General features: G+C 37.3%; 1 protein-coding gene and 1 long non-coding RNA gene across 2 annotated transcripts in view; both read right to left on the reverse strand.

Annotated features, from left to right (window-relative positions):
* The window catches only part of WDFY2 (WD repeat and FYVE domain containing 2), a 200,560-nt gene that overhangs the window by 129,732 nt on the left and 51,844 nt on the right, over positions 1 to 18,984 (reverse strand). The gene's annotated exons all lie outside the window — the stretch shown is intronic.
* LOC107183051 overlaps positions 4,189 to 18,984 on the reverse strand; it is a 20,798-nt gene continuing 6,002 nt past the window's right edge. The window contains exons 2-3 of the long non-coding RNA XR_001513828.1: positions 4,722 to 4,726; positions 4,189 to 4,200 (exon numbers count right to left, since the gene is read on the reverse strand). This is a non-coding gene — a long non-coding RNA (uncharacterized LOC107183051). The remainder of the gene's footprint in view (positions 4,201 to 4,721; positions 4,727 to 18,984) is intronic.

Here is an 18,984-nt window from a genome sequence, read left to right on the forward strand (position 1 = left end):
AGCGGCAGGCGGGGAACGTTGGAGTCCTCCGTCACTGAAGCAAGCAAGCCTCATGTTCGCTTCAAGCTGCCTGGCTGCCGGCCGCCATCTTGGCTGGCAGTTAATTTGCATATCACCCTGATTAACCAATGGGAAGGGTAGCGGAGGTACAGCTAATTACCATGTTTCTCTTTTATTAGATAGGATATATAAAATAACCATTCAAAAGAATGAAGTTCTTATATATGTTAAATTTCGATGAATCTCAAAAACATTATGCTAAATAAAAGAAGCCAGATTTTTTAAAAATCATATTGGATGATTTCTTTAATATGAAACATCCTGAATTGAGAAATCCATAGGTACAGAGAGCAGTTTAGAGGTTGCCAAGGGATGAAGGTGGGGTGAATGGGGAGTGATTACTTAATGGGTAATGGAGTGTTCTTCTGGGGGTAATGAAAAGTTTTTAAACTAGAGAGCTGTTGGTTGCACAACACTATGAATGCATGAGGTAAACATCAAGATGAATTATCACTTTAAAGTGTTTAATTGTATGTTGTTATAAATTTCAGCACAATAAATTTTTTTTAAAAAAAGAATCAATAAAGACTTTGCCTAAAGTTGAGGAAATCATTTTCAATCATGTGACAACAAGCTTGACAAAAGCCAATGTACTGAAGATGGCAGAGATGAAAGCCAAAAAGAACCAGGCCTCAATTTACAACACTGATCAAACAACCTTTAGACTAACTTTAGACTTGTTTCTGAGATGATTTTATCTCTTTTTACCTTAAGCCACTGTTAGGTGGATTTTGTTACCAGGATCTGAATAAATATTAACTGATAGAGAAGATGAAGGAAAGCAGTGTCTTTCCTTAGGTTTTGGGTTTTTCCAACTACACGGATGATGCTGCCATTCACTGAGATGAGAGATCCTGGAAAATGACTAGATTATGGGTGAGAGTCATTAGTTCACTCTTTAACATTTATGTTGGAGGTGTCTTTGACTGAGTTCCTAATTAATGAAAATTATAATTACAACCTATTATGTGAAGTAGTTGTGAAGATTAAATGTAAAGTTCTTGACAGAGTGCTTGGCACATAGCAAGCATTCAATAATTGCCAACAAATATTATCATCACTATTATTTAAAAATGAATTAATCAACCATAGCATGGGAAAATTCAAGTTCCAATACCTTTCCTGCTTTGTCAACATATTGAACACTTTAATCCTTGATATAAGGGATTTTACACTCAATCTATAAAGGTGTCCTGAATATTATTTATCCATTCCTTTATGCATTTCATTAACATGTGCTGAGGCATTGTGCAGGAGTTCTATGTGCACAGATAAGTAGACATATCATTAAAGCAATTAGAGATAAAAGCTGTGAGCTATTATATATCTATGTAGGGTCATGTAGGGAAGGTAGAAGAAGGGCATAAGGGTCAGGAAGCAATGACTCTGGAGGGATGGCATTACCTATTTCATTTATTTCCTTCATTACACTGGCCACAATCTGTTATGTGATCTACATGCACATAAACGTAATTATTATCTGATTCTTCCACTAGAAAATAAGTATGAGGATAAAGATTGTCTACCCAGAGCCTGGCAGAGTGTATGGAATATGGAAAATATATGAAAAATATTTGTTGGATGAATAAAAATAGGAGTTAGTCCAAGGTAGCAGAGACTGCTGGTTGCTTACATCAAACCCATTCTCTTCTTCCTCCTTTACAGCAGTTAAATTACAAGGTGAGATATATATATATATATGTATATGTAGTTTGAGCCCCAGTAGGAGGTGTGCAGGAGGTAGTTGGTCAATGTTTCTAATTCTCTATCCCTCTCCCTTCCTCTCTGTAAAAAATCATATATATATATATATGTATATGTATATATATATATGAGACGTGTGATATACATAATGTACCTGACATGCATGATATATGATACATATCACCTTATAATTTCTGCATCTGAAAGATGAGCATTGATTCAACTAACATTACAGTAGTATAACAACCTATGTGCACATAGCTCCACATGTAATTGCCATTCAAATGATCTACAGTTACAAATTTATGATATTTATATATATATATCTCAATATCATAAATTTATAACTGTACATATGAATATATGTCTTATCTATAGAGTATCCCCAAAATGTATACAAACTTCAAATAATTAATTCCAATGGTTTAAACCTGAAAAGAAAGAAACATCAATTGAGCTATACAGTGTGTATACATTTTTTGGGACACCCTATATATTAGTGTATATAAATATACTAAAATACACATTAGTGTTTCTAAAAATCCCAGTAAAGAAAGTACGCCTCGTGCTTGCTTCCACAGCACATATACTAAAATTGAAACAATATAAAGAATATTAGCACGGCCCGTGCTCAAGGATGACACACAAATTTGTAAAGCATTCCATATTATTAAAAAAGAAAGTACGCATAAATATAACTAGTGCAGGTTTGTTTTAATTTTTTTTCTTAATACTCACTTAAAGATGTTTCCATTGATTTTTTCTTTCTTTCTTGTTCTTAATATATAGAGAGAAAATTCAGTTGCCTCTGTATGCCCCCCTTCCGGGGATCAAACCCAGAATCTAGGTATGTGCCCTGATCAGGAATCGAACTCCTCACCTTTTTGTGTACACAGGAGAACACTCCAACCAACTCAGTCACCTGGCCAGTGCTGCTTTAAGATTTTTTAAAAATAGTTATATAAGTCAAAGAGTGGCAGGATAATATTAATTTTTAAATTTTAATAATACTAAAATTTTTCTATAGAAATAGCCCCAAAACACTTTGCCTGTACATTTTATTCTTAAAATAGCCCTATGAAGCAGAAATTATCCTTTAGAAGTGAAAATCTAAGGCCCAGAGAACTTAAGCAATTTGCCCTAACTAGTGATGCTCACTAGTTACATTTTAAATTCAGTGCTCTTCTTTCCTGGCCAGCATAGCTCTGTTGGTCGGAGTATAGTCCCACACACCAAGAGGTGGGTGGTTCAATTCCCAGTCAGGGCACATACCCAAGTTGTGGGTTTAAAATCTGGCTGGGGTATGTATGGGAGGCAACTGATTAATGTTTCTCTCTCTCTCTCTCTCTCTCTCTCTCTCACCAAAATATAAAAAAGAAAATCTCTTTAAAAAATAAAAATAAATAAATAAGTATACTACCTTCCTTACACCAACATTAGAACAATATTAGAACAATTGATAAATTTTACAACCTATAAAAATTTAAAGAAAAGTATCTGTTCCCTTAACTGTAGATGTATAATAGCAATTTTTTTTAAAAAAGGTATTGCATCCAAGAGGTCAAATATGCAATTGGGATGGCTGGAATTACCTAGATAAATGTAAATTCCACTATACAAAGCCTATATTATTTTTTCTTAAAATCATATTTAAAAAGCTTTTAATAATGAGTGAAAATCTTCTTCCTTAAAAGAAATTTCAGAAAAAACACAGCTGTGATTAAGAGTCATAGTTAAGCCAGTAGAGGTCAGTGTATTAAGAAGAAAAATGCATGACCAATACTGAAAGGCAGGGCAACTGCATTTACCCCACACAAAGCCTGACAGGACCACATACAATGCACTGCCCACCTTGTGGGGTCCTGTTTTCTTCTCCCTGCCTCATCCTCTCCCTCAAGCTCTCAACACTACGCAGAAACAAACACTGGGAGCGTTGGGAAAGAGAAGCAATGCTCAGCTCAAAATCAGGAAGGCAAGGTAAGCCCCAAAAGGCCTGTCAGTTCAGTGGCTGGGCTATTTTGAAAACAGCATAATCTTATTGTGTTGTGCCCAGTTGACTACATTTCAACAGGTAAAAAAAATTACTTTTAAATATTAGCCTTAAATATTATTCCTTAAACCTAAAAAATTTTCCCTTTTTTTCAAGGTAAAAATGGATAAATTATAGCATTTATCAAATCTCCACTATGATCAGAGCTGGTTTGCTCTTTCACTGAGCTCTAAATAAAATCAGAGAAGGAATCACATTTTATCATACTTGGCATCTACCCAGGGACAAGCCCCTCACCATGTCCAAAAGTGGTGCTCACTGTTTGTGACAGATCAAAAGAATCAGTCAAAAATCCCTCTCTAGGCAGCATGGAGGTCCCTGGAGAGTATTATGCTAAGCGAAATAAGCCAGTCAGAGAAAGACAAGTATCACATGATCTCACTCTTCTGTGGAATCTAATGAACAAAATAAACTGATGAGCAAAATAGATCCAGAGACATAGAAGCATGGAACAGACTGTCGAATCTCAGAGGGAAGGCGGGGGTGGGTGGGTGGTGGGAAGAGATCAACCAAAGAACTCGTATGAATATATGCATAACTCGTGGGCACAGACAATAGGGCAGTGAAAGCCTAGGGCAGGCTAGAAGGGGTCAAATGGGGGGAAAAATGGAACATATGTAATACTTTCAACAGTATTATATTTTTTTAAAAAAATCCCTCTCTTCAGTCACTCACCTCCCATCTGTCCACCAACAACAAGAAGTTCTCTAATTACATCTGCACAGGGCCTTGTGCAGACATGGCAGCAAAGAAACTGGGCTGACACCAAAATATCTTTGTACCGTGCTGGGTAGGATAATGGGAAGGAACTATACAATCTTTATTCTACAGCTCCAGCATCTATTTCATCCCTAAAGAAATAAGAAAGGGAGTGATATTACCATGCTATTTCCCATTCCACCCCAACTCCCTCTAAGTAACTGAATCCAGTGCCTTTCTAAGCTATAATCTTAACTAGAATGGGTATATCTCCCTTCCAGGCAGCCCTCAGCCCAGGAGCCTACATGGCCTGGGCTAGGAAATGTTAGAGAAAGCTTCCCAGAGGTGATGGTGTCGGAAGTACAGGATAAGGAGGCACTTACCAGAAGAAGGGGGAGAAGGAGAGGTAGCATGTTTCTATCAGAGGGAGCAGCACATGAGCACAGGGAGTAAAGAGCAAGCAGGGAGGGGGCAAGGTGGTAACAATGAGAATCAAGCTGGACAAAGCAGCATGCAGGGGGCCACCTAGGCCACTTAGGGCTTTCTGTGCCCTGCTGAGGAGTCTGGATTTTACTTTGAGGACAATGGGGAGCTGCTGGAGGATAAGCAGCCAGTCACAAAAATGTAATTTTGTTTGTTTGGGAGAAGCCTGTGAAGGGGACTAGAGTTTGTCACCCCAAAATACGCCTTTTGAGATACTGAATATTTTAAGCGGGTTATTTTTCAGAAACAAAAGACTCAGAAAGAACCTTTGACTCTCCCCCTTGACCTGCCTCAAGGAATTCATATAAACCTGCTTCAGGAAGGAAACTTCAGCACATTCCCCTCAGCATCTGTGAATTAACTGTGGCAGACAGGAAGGATTCAAGCAAGCTTGTTTGATTTCCATCTGTGCTCTTTCTCATCAACCTGTGAATTGCCTACTTTCCTTTTGAAGTTTGAGACCCCTACTTCCCTCTCCTTTGTCCAGAAGGGCATATAAGGCTCAACTGACCAATGTGCATTCATTTCTCTAATTCTTATGTATATACATAATAAATTTGGTCATTTTCTCCTGTTAATTTGATTATTAGTCCAGCAGAAGTTAGAAATGTGGGAGGAAAATTATTTTTTCTGCCCTTACACCTGGAATAAGCCTCATTACCCTGAAGTAACCAGGATAATGATGTAGGTAGTAAACCAGACGAAAAAGGATGAGGCCTAGAAGAAAGAGGATACATATTAGACAAAATAGACTTCAAAACAAAGATTATAGTAAGAGATAAAGAAGAACACTACATAATGATAAAAAGAGAAATCCAACAAGAGGATATAACCCTTGTAAACATTTACACACCCAACATAGGAGCACCTAAATATGTAAAGCAAATCTTGATGGGCATAAAGAAAGAGACTGATAGTAATACAGTCATAGTAGGGAATTTCAACACCCCACTGACATCAATGGATAGATCTTCCAGACAGAAAGTCAACAAGGAAACAGCAGCCTTAATTGACACATTAGATCAGATGGATTTAATTGATATCTTCAGAGTATTTCACCCCAAAGCAGCAGAATATACATTCTTTCCAAGTGCCCATAGAACATTTTCTAGGATAGACCACATATTAGGACACAAAACAAGTCTCAATAAATTTAAGAAGATTGAAATCATATCAAGCAACATCACCCTAATAAATTATTAAAAATTTAAAAAAATAAAAAAGAAAATAATACAATAATTAATAAATACTAATACATGAATTAGAAAAAGAGGGCCAAAGACAAACCCCTGAATAACAACAATTAAGAGGTGCAGAACAAAAAAGCCCTGTGAAGACCTTAATGTGAGACACCAATGAAGCGGAAGAAAAATCCTTTACTTCTCAGGCATACCATGTGTCCTAATTTGGGGGCCAGAAAATAAGGTCATTATAAACATACCTAAGAAATGAACCAAATTCACACAAAAAATAGCTACACTTTTTTAAAAAAATTTTTTTATTGATTTCAGAGAGGAAGGAGAGAGGGAGAGAGATAAAAACATCAATGATGAGAGAGAATCATTGATCAGCTGCCTCCTGCACACCCCCCTACTGGGGATTGAGCCCACAACCCAGGCATGTGCCCTTGACTGGAATCAAACCTGGGACCCTTCAGTCCACAGTCGTTTCTACAATTTTTAAAAAAACAAAACACACACACACACACACAAAACTATATAGGTCACTTTTCTGAGAGAAAAAATTGGGGGTGGTGACAAACAGTATACCATAGGTTGCTAAGTTACCGAATAAAATAAGACAGGCGTCTACCCATGTTGAAATCTAGGCTTTAAAAAATGTGTGCTAGAATGATGCAACCTTCATTAGTTACCATAGCAATGAGATTCATTTCCCAGGGGACAATTGTTATTTTTGCCATCACTGAAGTAAGGGGGTGGGGGGTGAAGAGTAAACCCTACTGTGTTCTGAAGACCCTCTATTTTCAGGGAATACTTTTCAAATAGATCACACATTTCAACCTCAATACAAACAGAAGGCAGTCTCTAGGGATCTGCAAACATAGGAAAACTTTGAGCAAAGGGATGTCTGTCAGTCAATGTCCTTTTGTAGTTTTCAGTTACTTGTTTAAAGAGGGAAATGCCTCTATTGCAGAGAATGTTGCAGAAATTCTTGGAAAACATACCTGAGAGATTAAAGATGTTGTGAAAAGGCCTATTTCTCTATGATAATTTGTATAAAAACAAACTGCCGGCCAGATTCTCATTATGCGCACTCAGATCGCATGTCGTAAACTAATCTTATCTCCTACAAAACACTATGTATCTCTGTATTGAGAGTGTTTCCATGGATAGAAGGAGGCTGCTGCTGTGTGGAGTGAATGAAGCACCCAGGGTTTAAGGCCCAAGCTGGATGCTATCCAGCTTCTATACCAGTCTGCCAAGTAGCTCAGTTCCAAGCATTAATAACCCCACTATACCAGACCTAAACAACTTCGCAGAATCACATACACCTGGATTTTTTTTCTCATAACTGTAGCAACCTAGCAATCAGAAGCTGAAGAAGATATGTGGCTGTTTTATATTTCAAAACCTTGAGTTTTTAACGACATTCCTCCTTTAAAAATAGTAACAACCAATAGTAACAACTTCTGGTCATTTGTAGGCATGTGGTTCTGCCAGGTGTAATAATTACAGCTCTCCCCTTGGCATTTTAACCAGCAGGGTCACCTCTCTCAAATCAAAGGTGTGAAAACCTTTGTCATTTAGAATTTTAAAAAATCACAACCAAGAGGCAATATCTTCATTGTTTTTAAAACTATAAAATGAAGTCTTAAAATGAAGTTAAATGGACCCATATGCTAGGTGAGAAATTATAAACACACACAAAATACATGGAATTGCTGTCTTTATCAGTCATTAGTAAAAGTCTTGAGAAAAAGAAGCCACCACAAGGCCTTACTCTGGTAAGTTTTATTACTAAAAAGCACTATTCTGTGTCTGCAAGTAGTTTCCTCGCGCTGGAGACTTGTTTTGAAGATTTTGTTTTCTTGGTGATTTAATTCTTAGTGGCCATTTAATCACAGCTTCCTGTCCTTGCACAGTTGTGGTTTTAGAGTTCCCAGGCTCCCACCCTCTTACCAGCATTGCCTGCATATCTACTCTCCCATATTAGCATAATTTCCTTACAAGCCTCAGGGTTCCTCAGGCAAATTAAACTCCAGGATCATATTGTATCTTGCATATATAAGGACAGTCATATTAGCTGTCAATGCCAATTAGCAAGTCCATCTCCTCATGAGTTGATAAATTCCTTGAAGACTTTTAAAATTTTATCCTGAATATTTCTATCTTTAATACCTACAATATTTTTATTTTGAATACATATGGTACTTAGCATAGAGGAGTTGCTTGAAGAGGTCATAAAAATACATAAAAAGAAAAAAAAAAGGAATGGGAAATAAAAGAGAAGAGAAAAATGAACACATTCCTAGTACAATGATAAAGAATAACCCGTAGGGAAGCACTAGGAATGCACCAGAAGATCAGTGAGGCTGGATGGATGGTTCCTGGTTATTACCATCAGCAATGCCATCTGTTCCTCAGCCAGAGTCCCTCACAGGAAAGAGAAATGTGAGTACAAGCCTTGAACTGTCAGTCTGAGCACTTCAACAACATGAGAATGTTCATCAATATTACCCATTAGGAGGAATATGGATGGAATCATTAAAAGAACAATATAGATTTAAATATAGTGCTTGGCTCTGTATGCAGTGGGAAGGCACGATCTGTATCAGCCTACTTCCCACTCTATTCCTAAGGACTGCTACAGCAGTGATAATGCTCACCAGGGACTTAATGAAATAGCAGTCTGAAAGAGCAGTTAGTCAGAGAATGCCCCTGGCTGCCACTGTTCTCAATCTGTAGATTGATGAACTGCTTTTTTCCAGGGTAGTTAAAAGTAGCAAAATGACCAAGAATTTCACACCTTAAAAACACAAAAGAGCTGCAGGGAGGGGAGAATAGGGAATTAATGTTTAATGGGTATGGAGTTTATGTTTGGGAAAGTGGTGGTGGTGCACAACACTGTGAAAATATTTAATGTCACTGAATTGTACACTTAAAAATGGTTAAAATGGTAAATTTTATGTTATATCAATTTAAAAACAATAAAAATATATTTTTTTAATTTTAAAAGGAAAGGAAAAAGGACTCTCTCTCTAAAACTCAATCTTCATAGAGTTGCCAAAGATGCAGCAATTAGAAGACAGCTGTCAACAGACTGACCCTGAGAATGTGTAAAAGGAATTCACTTGTCCACTGCAGCGTGTTGCAGGGTAAGGCAGCAGGATACTCAGCCAGCATTCAAATCCAACTTGAACTTAAGAGTATGGAGGAATTAGAATTGATATCCTATGAAAAAAGGAGCAAAGGAGAACTTCTGAATCATGTGTAAGTGGGTAGGGTTACATAATGAAAGGGGATGTTTTCAAAAGACTATTTTGGTAGTAATGAGCAACATGGATTAGACAGGAGAAAAATTAAAGGCTGAAATACCAATTGAGAGTCTACTATAGTGATCAGCATGTTAGAATGCAGTAGTGGCAGGAGAATAATGAGGAAGAACCAAATCCTAGATGTTTTTAAGAAGAAACAAGACCCCAGAGTTCTTGAATATCCATTTTATGGGGGATTTTTTTGTTTTATTTTCTGTTTTTGTTTTTATTTCTCTTCACCCAAGGATATTTTTTCCATTGATTTTTTTTTTTTTTGAGAGAGAGATAATGGAAGGAAGGGGAAGAGACACCAAGAGAAAAACATCGATGTCAGAGAATCACATTGACTGGTTGCCGTGGAGCCTGCAACCAAGGTACATGCCTTTGACCGGAATCAAACCCCAGGACCCTTTGCGCGGACAATCTAACCACTGAGCAAACCCGCTAGGGCTTCAGTATCCATTTTAAATACTGCAGAGGGCATGGGATATAGGGTGAAAGGCCTAGAGCCAACATAAGGAATCTAATAAAATAATCTATTTAAACTGGGATCCCAAAGACTACATCCTTAGTATAAGAGTTTATAAGAAATAAATCCTCGCAAGCAGAAATGGAACTGCATGGAAACTTGTCTGGATAAAAAGGGGTAAATTTTTTTTTAATTAAATTGTCTCCACCAGCTGAAAAAAATAAGTATGTATTTGATCTACTTGTGTCATCTGAAAAGCCTCATGTGGAGAATTAATTTTAGTTGGTCTTACCTATACTTACAATGTCCTCAGGTAACCAGTTAGAAGCAAAAGTAAAACCAGTCTTCCAGAGGAGCTCAACTTCAAGGAGGTCTTAAAGTTGAAATGAAGGCAATGAATGACAAGGAAATTATCCCAGATCAAGTCAAGTTATCATTTCCTCTCCCAGATGAACTGATCAGACTATGATGATGATAATATTATGAAAATTATTGTTAATTTAGTTCTGTGTGACAATGGCATTATGGAATGCAGAACAAGTTATCGTTTATAGATATTTTCTGTAGTATTAACACGTGAAATAATATAGTAAACTAAAATTCATTTAAAGTAAATCCCAGTACTCCTCCCAACCAAAATTGAGGTGGGAAGATATTTGAAATAAGATTGGCAAAAGGTTGATTTTTGAAGATGGGTGATGCAAGCATCGTTATTTTTGTGTGTTATTTATGTCTGAAATTGCCCATTATAATTTTTTGTACTCTTGAGGTCTTGTCTCATACCAATAACTATATATAATTGTATGTCACAGAAAGACATAGCCTCCTTTGAGAGTACAGTTTATGAATAGAGAAATAGTAGTGGATATTAATTCACAAAAGTACTAAACACTTTTGTCATCCACTTAGCAATCTGAATTGGTTTAATATCCTCTGTTGGTATTAATAAATAGTTCATAGATGAGACACTCTTTATTTCTAGAGAATAGACAGACAATTTCTGGGCCTCTGAAATGAATGAACAACCTTTAAAAAGTTATGTGTTAAAAGGTATAGCTGAGGCAAATTATCTAGCACATATGCCCAAAAGAAATTGGTACAAAGTATCAGAATATCCAGCTAGAAAAAGTTTTTAAGTTCTCATGCTAAATATTCTGAATATATAAATTACACAGCATATCTCAATGATAAAAGAGACAACAGCACATGGACTGCTTTGAAGTTAGATTAGCACAGTAGATGAAAATGTCTATTTTCTGTAGTGCTTAAATGTATTTCATTAGGAGATTAAATTCCCTTTACTACTGGAAAACACTAAATGGCATAAATGATTGAAAAATCTCATCATCTTTTAAAAACCCACTGTATACAAATATCCTCTCCTCCTATAATCAACCATTCTTCCTGTGGGTTCTTGAGATACATAATACATACTCATGAATGTTAATAAATCCCATAAATCAAAATCACATGGACTTCCTTTCCATATTGAATATCCCCCATAAGCTTCCATAGAATTGCCTTGATGTATCATGGTGCAACAAAGTGCAAATGAACCTACAATAGCAAAAATTCTTTATATGTTGGTTGAAGAAAAGTCTATTACCAAAAATAATTCACTGTCTTGACCTCCCTTGGAAAGCATGCTTGACTTAAGCCATGCCAACAGAAAAGCTTACGTGTAAACTCATTCAATTCACAGAGAAGCCAGAGAAACGAAACGTTCTGTTTATTAGTCAATACTCATTTATGTTTTTGTGGGGAATTTCAGGTAAAAGTAATGGCCAAAACTAAATTATTTTCTCATATTCCTTTCAGGGTACTTACAAAAAAGTTCTTAAATTTATAAGAATCTTGAACTAAGGCTGACATATCACATAGGTCCTCTACCAAAAGCTATTTTGTAAAGCAAGCATGATATGTAAATTATTGCTCTATATAATATGCAGCAGTATTGAATTAATCCCTGCAAAAATAAGTCTGAAATTTTAGAAGTACCCAATATTTCCACTAGACAGCATTCGCCAAGGAATTATACATGTAATAAAATGAATTCAATCAGCATTTTCTGACTCACACATCATAGCTTTTCATGAATGGGTATTTAAGTATGAAGATAGATTAGCTCTCTAATCTCATTTTAATGAGTTTCTCTTTGTCTTTGAGGGACTACACTGCATAGATGTTCAATGACTCTACTCAATAGTCATTTATATTAATCCATTTAAGAATTCTGAGATTGTGCTGATTGCACTTACTTGGGCATACAAAATTCACCAAAATATAGTCAGAGAATAATTAAGTAATGTAAAGGTATCTCTTCCATCCAATAGGTTCCTAATTCCTGTCAATTCTACCTCCTAATGTAACTTAAGTTACCCTCTGTCCGCTGTCCATGTTGCCTTAGTCGCACTCTCGCTGATATCCACAGAGCTTCTTGGCTGGTCTCCTGTCTCCTTTTCCCCTTCTTTGACCCCGCACCCAGGCACTGAGAAGCCATCATTCTAAAATGCAAATCCAATTACGTCACAATCTTCAACCATTTGGGGATCAAGTCCAATTCTATGGCCTATGAGCTTCCCCAGGATCTGACCTCTGTTTGCTTCTCTGGCCCCACCCACCCCAGCTGCCCAATGCTCTATCCAAACTAGTCATAGTTCTCTAACTCAGTCAACAGGCATACTTTTTGTTGGATTTCATAGGTCAGAAAAAAACAAACAGAAACTAAAAGTATTAAACAGGATTGTCAACTTTTTATGCTGCCAAGAAAAAAACAAAAAACACTTCAAACAAAAACAAAATCTGTAATTTGCTAGCATTTTCATTTTACAAAGTTAAGAAAGATATGATCTTAGAATTCTAAAACTTGGTAAATTTTAGATATAAAAGCTCATTATATTGTCTTTTTATTTAACTGTACATTGGTGAAAACTCCTGCATGAACTGTTCAATGGAACAACTGCCCTCGCTCATCATGCCTTCATGCCTCAGCGTGTGCTAACCCTCTGCTGAAGCATCCTTCTCGCCCACTGCCCTTTATGGCCTGCATAACTAGCATTCATCCTTCCACACGACCTTACAGGGCAGTTCTTTTCAAACTGTAATGTGTCTAAGAATAACCTGGGGATTTTGTTAAAATGCAGATTCTTGTCACAAAGAGTTTGTCCTACATTTATTCTAGAAGCTTTATGGTTTTAGGTTTCACATTTAAGTCTATGTCTGATCCATTTTGTGTTCATTTTTGTACGTATATGAGGCATGGATTGAAGTTCATTTAACATGCAAATATTCAATTGTTCCAGCACCATTTGTTGAAAAGACAATCCTTTCTCCACCAAATTGCTTTTGCTCTTTTGTCAAAATCAAATGACTATATATGTGTATTGGTCTCTTTCTGGACTTTCTAATCTGTTCTACTGATCTATTTGCGTAGGCCAGTGATGGCGAACCTATGACACGTGTGTCAGAGGTGACATGCAAACTCATTTTTTTGGTTGATTTTTCTTTGTTAAATGGCATGCAAATATATAAAATAAATATCAAAAATGTATATCTTTGTTTTACTATGGTTGCAAATATCAAAAAATTTCTATATGTGACACGGCACCAGAGTTAAGTTAGGGTTTTTCAAAATGCTGACACGCCGAGTTCAAAAGGTTCACCATAACTGGCCTAGGCCATGCTATCTCACATGTATGTTGAAGGTCCATTATCCAAAAACCAAAAACAAAAACATTCTGTGCAAATGACAAAGAACCTGGAATGTTCTGGATTCCCTGATGTTCGCCTGTGTTCTCTTTCTCTTGCTATATTGTATGCTTGTCTTTCCTAAGCCTTAGTATGTAAACATACTTTGTGAAATCTTGTGAGTCCTTTTAATTGCTGCTACTTTACTTTCTGTCTTGAAAAAGAACACAGAGCCAAAGAACTGGCTATTTTTCACCTTGCCTAAATGGGTCAAGGCCAATTTCCTCTTTGACCTCTCAGCTAGGATTGGTATTTCCCAAGTTCTACCGATCATGGCCTACAGGTATGTTTTGATAATAACCAGTTAACCATGGCCAAGATAACTAAGATAATTGTAAAACAGGGAATTGTTTAGTCTAAAGCATGTTTACAAATCAGAGTGTGTTTGCCAATGTATGAGTGCAATGTGCATGCATGAATGTGAGCTGCAGCAGATAGATGAAGCTCACTGACACATCAACCTAAAAATGAGCAAAACCCAGCAAAAGCCAAAACATTTTAAGAAATATCTCCAACTGCCCAATGTATAATTGTCTTACCTCCTGTTATATAAAGCAAAACAAAGGGTTGGCATCTAGCACATTATAAAAAAAATGAAGAAACTTCTTTCTGGTGGGCATCCCTTCCATTGAGAGTAAAGCCAATGGATATACGGAACATAATGACACATCTCAGTGGGGAGGGCGGTGGAGGGGATGGGAAGAGATTAACCAAAGAACATATATGTATATATGCATAACTCACAGAAATAGACAATAGTGTGGGGAAGGCCTGGGGTAGGGTGGGGGCTAGGTAGCAAAGGGTAGGGGGTTGGGAAATGGGAGACATCGCTAATACTGTCAACAATAAATAAATAAATAAATTCTTAAAAAAATAAAATAAAATAAGAGTGAAGCCAAAATAAAGTACATGAAGAATCTGAGAAAATTTCCATTCTGGCACTCACTGCCCAGATATGGGGACACCAGAAAAGAAATAGAGAGTGATGGTATGATTAGAGTAAAGCTTCCATTTTTCCTTCTATTAGCTGAGAAAGTTAAATAATAGTAGTAGAAAGATTAATAGCAACTATTAGGACTGAATGTTTGCGTGTTCCCAAAAATTCGTATGTTGAAATCCTAACACCCATGGGATGGTGTTAAGAAGTGGGGCCTTTGAGAGGAGATTAGGTCATGAAGGTGGAGCTCTCTTGAATGGGATTAGTGGTTTTATGAGAAGAAACACCAGAGAAATGTTCTCTCGCTCCCTCCCTGCCAAGTGAGGAAACAATGAGAAGACAGCCATCTATAAATCAGAAATAGAGGCTCACAAAGAACCCACGATAGGGTGGCATCTCGATCTCAGACTTCAACCTCCAGAACTGTGAGAAAACCATTCAGTCTGCGGCAATTTGTTATTGTAGCACAAACTGACAGACAATAACATCTGAGCACTTGTTATAGAAGACACATTGTATTTTACCTGCTTTCCTTCATTTAATCCTCACCGAAGTTCCAGGAGGAGAGCCTGGGTTCACTTCCATTGTAGAAGAAGAACTGCAGTATGCAAATGATAACCTGCCTGTGGTCCCCAAGCCAGTGAGAGGAAGAACGAGAGAGAAGTTACCCCAGCCTGTGAAGTCTACTTCTTAGCCACCACCCTATTTCTGAAGTTGGCTCACTGCTCAGAGAGAGAACTAAATCAGATCATTAGAACAAAGGGTGAAATGGAAGAAGTCAGATGAAATTCTCATTACTTAGATAACAACAGAAGACAGGAACCAAAGAAAATATAGGCATGTAGAGCACTTTGCACAGTATATTTCTGAGGTTTGGATTTGATCATTTTTGCTCAGTGAAATTCTCTGAGTTATACAGAACTGCTGTTCTTCACCAGATAGCAAAGAAAATTATGATCACTTATAATTTCTCTCTCAACTCTTCTTATGCCACTTAAAAAGATTAAGGCTTCCTTGTGGGACAGCTATGTATATATCTCCCTACCTTCTCCAACTCTGGGTTTTGTCAGTGTGATAGAAATCCATTTAATTGCTTTAATCAGTATATAAATATTTTAGCAAAAAAGTTCTCCTTGCTCAGACAGAGTGGCTCAATGAACATCGACCCATGAACCAGGATGTCACAGTTTGATTCCCGGTCATGACACATACCTGGGCTAAATATACAGTAGGGGGCCCACAGGAGGCAGCCAGTCAATGATGTTTCTCTCTCATCGATGTTTCTATCTCTCTATCCCTTTCCATTCCTCTCTCTAAAATCAATAAAAATATATTTTTTTAAAAAAAATTCTCCTTGCTCTACTAAAGTTATTTTTTAGTATTGGATATATGAGAAAAATCAGCCTTTTCTAATTTTAAGGGGCTACAAGATACTGTAAATTTACAAAAGTTTAATTGACCCTAACCTGGATCCTTAATATCTTAAAATCTTTGATTATTAAAAGGCTGAAGATATTACCTTTTCTTCATTTTGAAAATTATGTATTGAGTATTTACCACAAACCAGGACTATTACAAGAAACACAAAGAGGATAAAAATGGTATCCTGGCCCTCATAGAGCCAAGTTTCCAACCACTTTCCCTCAAAAACACACCTCCAGGCTTTGCAAGACTAGTTCTTGGTGTTATTTATAGAAGTAAAGCCATAACTCTGCTGGAAAATAAGGGAGAAAGAAGTTGATGAAGGAGGAAGAAAGTTTACAGCTTTGAAATCTCCAGTTTTGGAAGCTAGACTCAAAAATAAAAGTCTGTGTTACATTTTAGATGAGATGGAATTAATTGACATTTACAGACCATTTCATCTCAAAGCAACAAAATATACATTCTTCTCAATTGCACATGAGACATTTTCAAAGATACACCATATGTTAGCACACAAACTAAGTCTACAAGTTCAAGAAGATTGAAATCATATCAAGCATCTTCTTGGAGCACAATGGCATGAAATTAAAATCAACTACAATAAAAAAACTCAGAAGCATTCAAACACATGAAGGCTAAATAGCATGTTATTAAACAATGACTGGGTTATCAAAGAGATCAAGAAAGAAATAAAAATTTCCTGGAAACAAATAAAAATGAATACACAACAACCCAAAATTTATGGGACACAGTGGAAGCAGTCCTGAGAGGGGAAGTTCATAGCACAACAGGCCTACATCACAGAACAAGAAAAACTTCTAATAAACTATCTAACCCTACAACTTGAAAAATTAGAAAGAAAACAAAAAGAAAAGCCCTGAGTAAGTAGAAGAAGGAAAATAATAAAGATCAGAGGGGAAATAAATGACATAGAGACAAAAAAAAAATACAAAAGATCAATAAAACCAAGAGCTCATTCTTTGAAAAGATAAATAAGACTGATGAACCTTTAGCAATTTTTGAGGTTTGGATTTGATCATTTTGCTCTGTGAAATTCTCTTAGTTATGCTGTTCTTCACCAGCTAGCAAAGAAAATTATGATCACTTATCATTTCTCTCTCAACACTTCTTATGCCACTTAAAAAGATTAATAAGGCTTCCCTGTGGGACAGCTATGTATATCTCCCTACCTTCTCCAACTCTGGGTTTTGTCAGTGTGATAGAAATCCATTTAATTGGATTTATAGAAGTAAAGCCATAACTCTGCTGGAAAATAAGGGAGAAAGAAGTTTAGCAGGACTCATCAAGAAGCAAAGAGAGGACCTGAATAAACAAAATCAGAAACAAAGGAGGGAAAGTAACAACTGACCCCATAGAAATACAAAGGATCCTAAAAAAAATACTATGAACAACTATATTCTAACAAGGATGAAATGGACATATTCCTAGAAAAATATAATCTTCCAAAACTCCACCAGGAATTATCAGAAAACCTGAATATGCTGATAACTATTCATGAAATAGAAGCAGTAATCAAAACACTCCCAGCAAACAAAAGCTCTGGTCCAGAAGGTTTCACAGGGGAGTTTTACCAAATATTCAAAGAAGAACTAATATCCTCCTCAAATTATTCCAAAATTCCAAAAGAAAGGAACACTTCCAAGCTCTCCTTACAAGGCTAGCATTAGCCTAATTAATTCCAAAACCAGATAAAAGACACTATAAAGAAAGAGAATTACATGCCAATATCCCTGATGAACATAGATGCTAAAATCCTCAACAAAATATTAGCAAATCAGATCCAGCAATATCTTTAAAAGATCATACATCATGACAAGGTGGGATTTATTGCGGGGATGCAAGGCTGGTACAATAAACAACAAATCAATAAATGTAATACATCACATAAACAAATTGGAAGACAAAAATCACATGAGCATATCAATTGATGCAGAAAAAGCATTAGACAAAATCCAATGCCCTTTTGTGTGTGTGTGGGGGGGGGAACGGGGGGTGGGGATTAATCCACATGAGGATATTTTTCCATTGATTTTTAGGGAGAGTGGGAGGGAGAGAGAGAGGGAAACATTGATATGAGAGAAACACATGGAATGGTTGCCTCCTGCACAAGCCCAGACCAGGAGGAGGCTGCAACCAAGGTACGTGCTCTTGACCAGAATTGAACCTGGGACCCTTTAGTCCACAGGCTGATGCTCTATCCACTGAGCCAAACTGGCTAGGAATCCAATGCCCTTTTTTTGATAAAAACTCTTAGCAAAGTGGGAATAGAAGGGTCATACCTCAACATAATAAAGGCCATATATGATAAACCTACAGCCAACATCATACTCAATGGGCAAAAAATAAAAGCATTTCCCCTAAAAATAGGAACATGTCTGTTTTCACCACTCTTATTCAACACTAGACTGGAAGTTCTAGTCACAATGATCAGAGAAGAAGAAAGAAAATGCATCCAAACCAGAAAACAAATTAAAACTCTCATTATTTTCAGATGACATGTTCCGGTGGGATCGGACCTACATGGGCAGTCGGACATCCCTCTCACAATCCAGGACTGCTGGCCCGGTCACCCCTAACTGCCCTCCCTTGCCAGCCTGGTCACCCCTAACTGCCCTCCTCTGCCAGCCCGATTGCCCCTAACTGCCCTCCCCTGCAGGCCTGGTCCCCCCAACTGCCCTCTGCTGCAGGCCTGGGATCCCCACAACTGCCCTCCGCCGCAGGCCTGCGTCCCCCCCAACTGCCCTCCCCTGCAGGCCTGGGTTCCCCCGTAACTGCCCTCCCCTGCAGGCCTGGTCCCCCACAAATGCCCTCCTCTGCAGGGCTGGGTCACTCCTAACTGCCCTCCCCTGCAGGCCTGATTGCCTCCAACTGTCCTCCCCTGCCAGCCATCTTGTGGC

This window comes from Myotis davidii, unplaced genomic scaffold (assembly GCF_000327345.1).
Source record: "Myotis davidii unplaced genomic scaffold, ASM32734v1 scaffold39, whole genome shotgun sequence".
Taxonomy (NCBI): Eukaryota; Metazoa; Chordata; class Mammalia; order Chiroptera; family Vespertilionidae; genus Myotis; species Myotis davidii.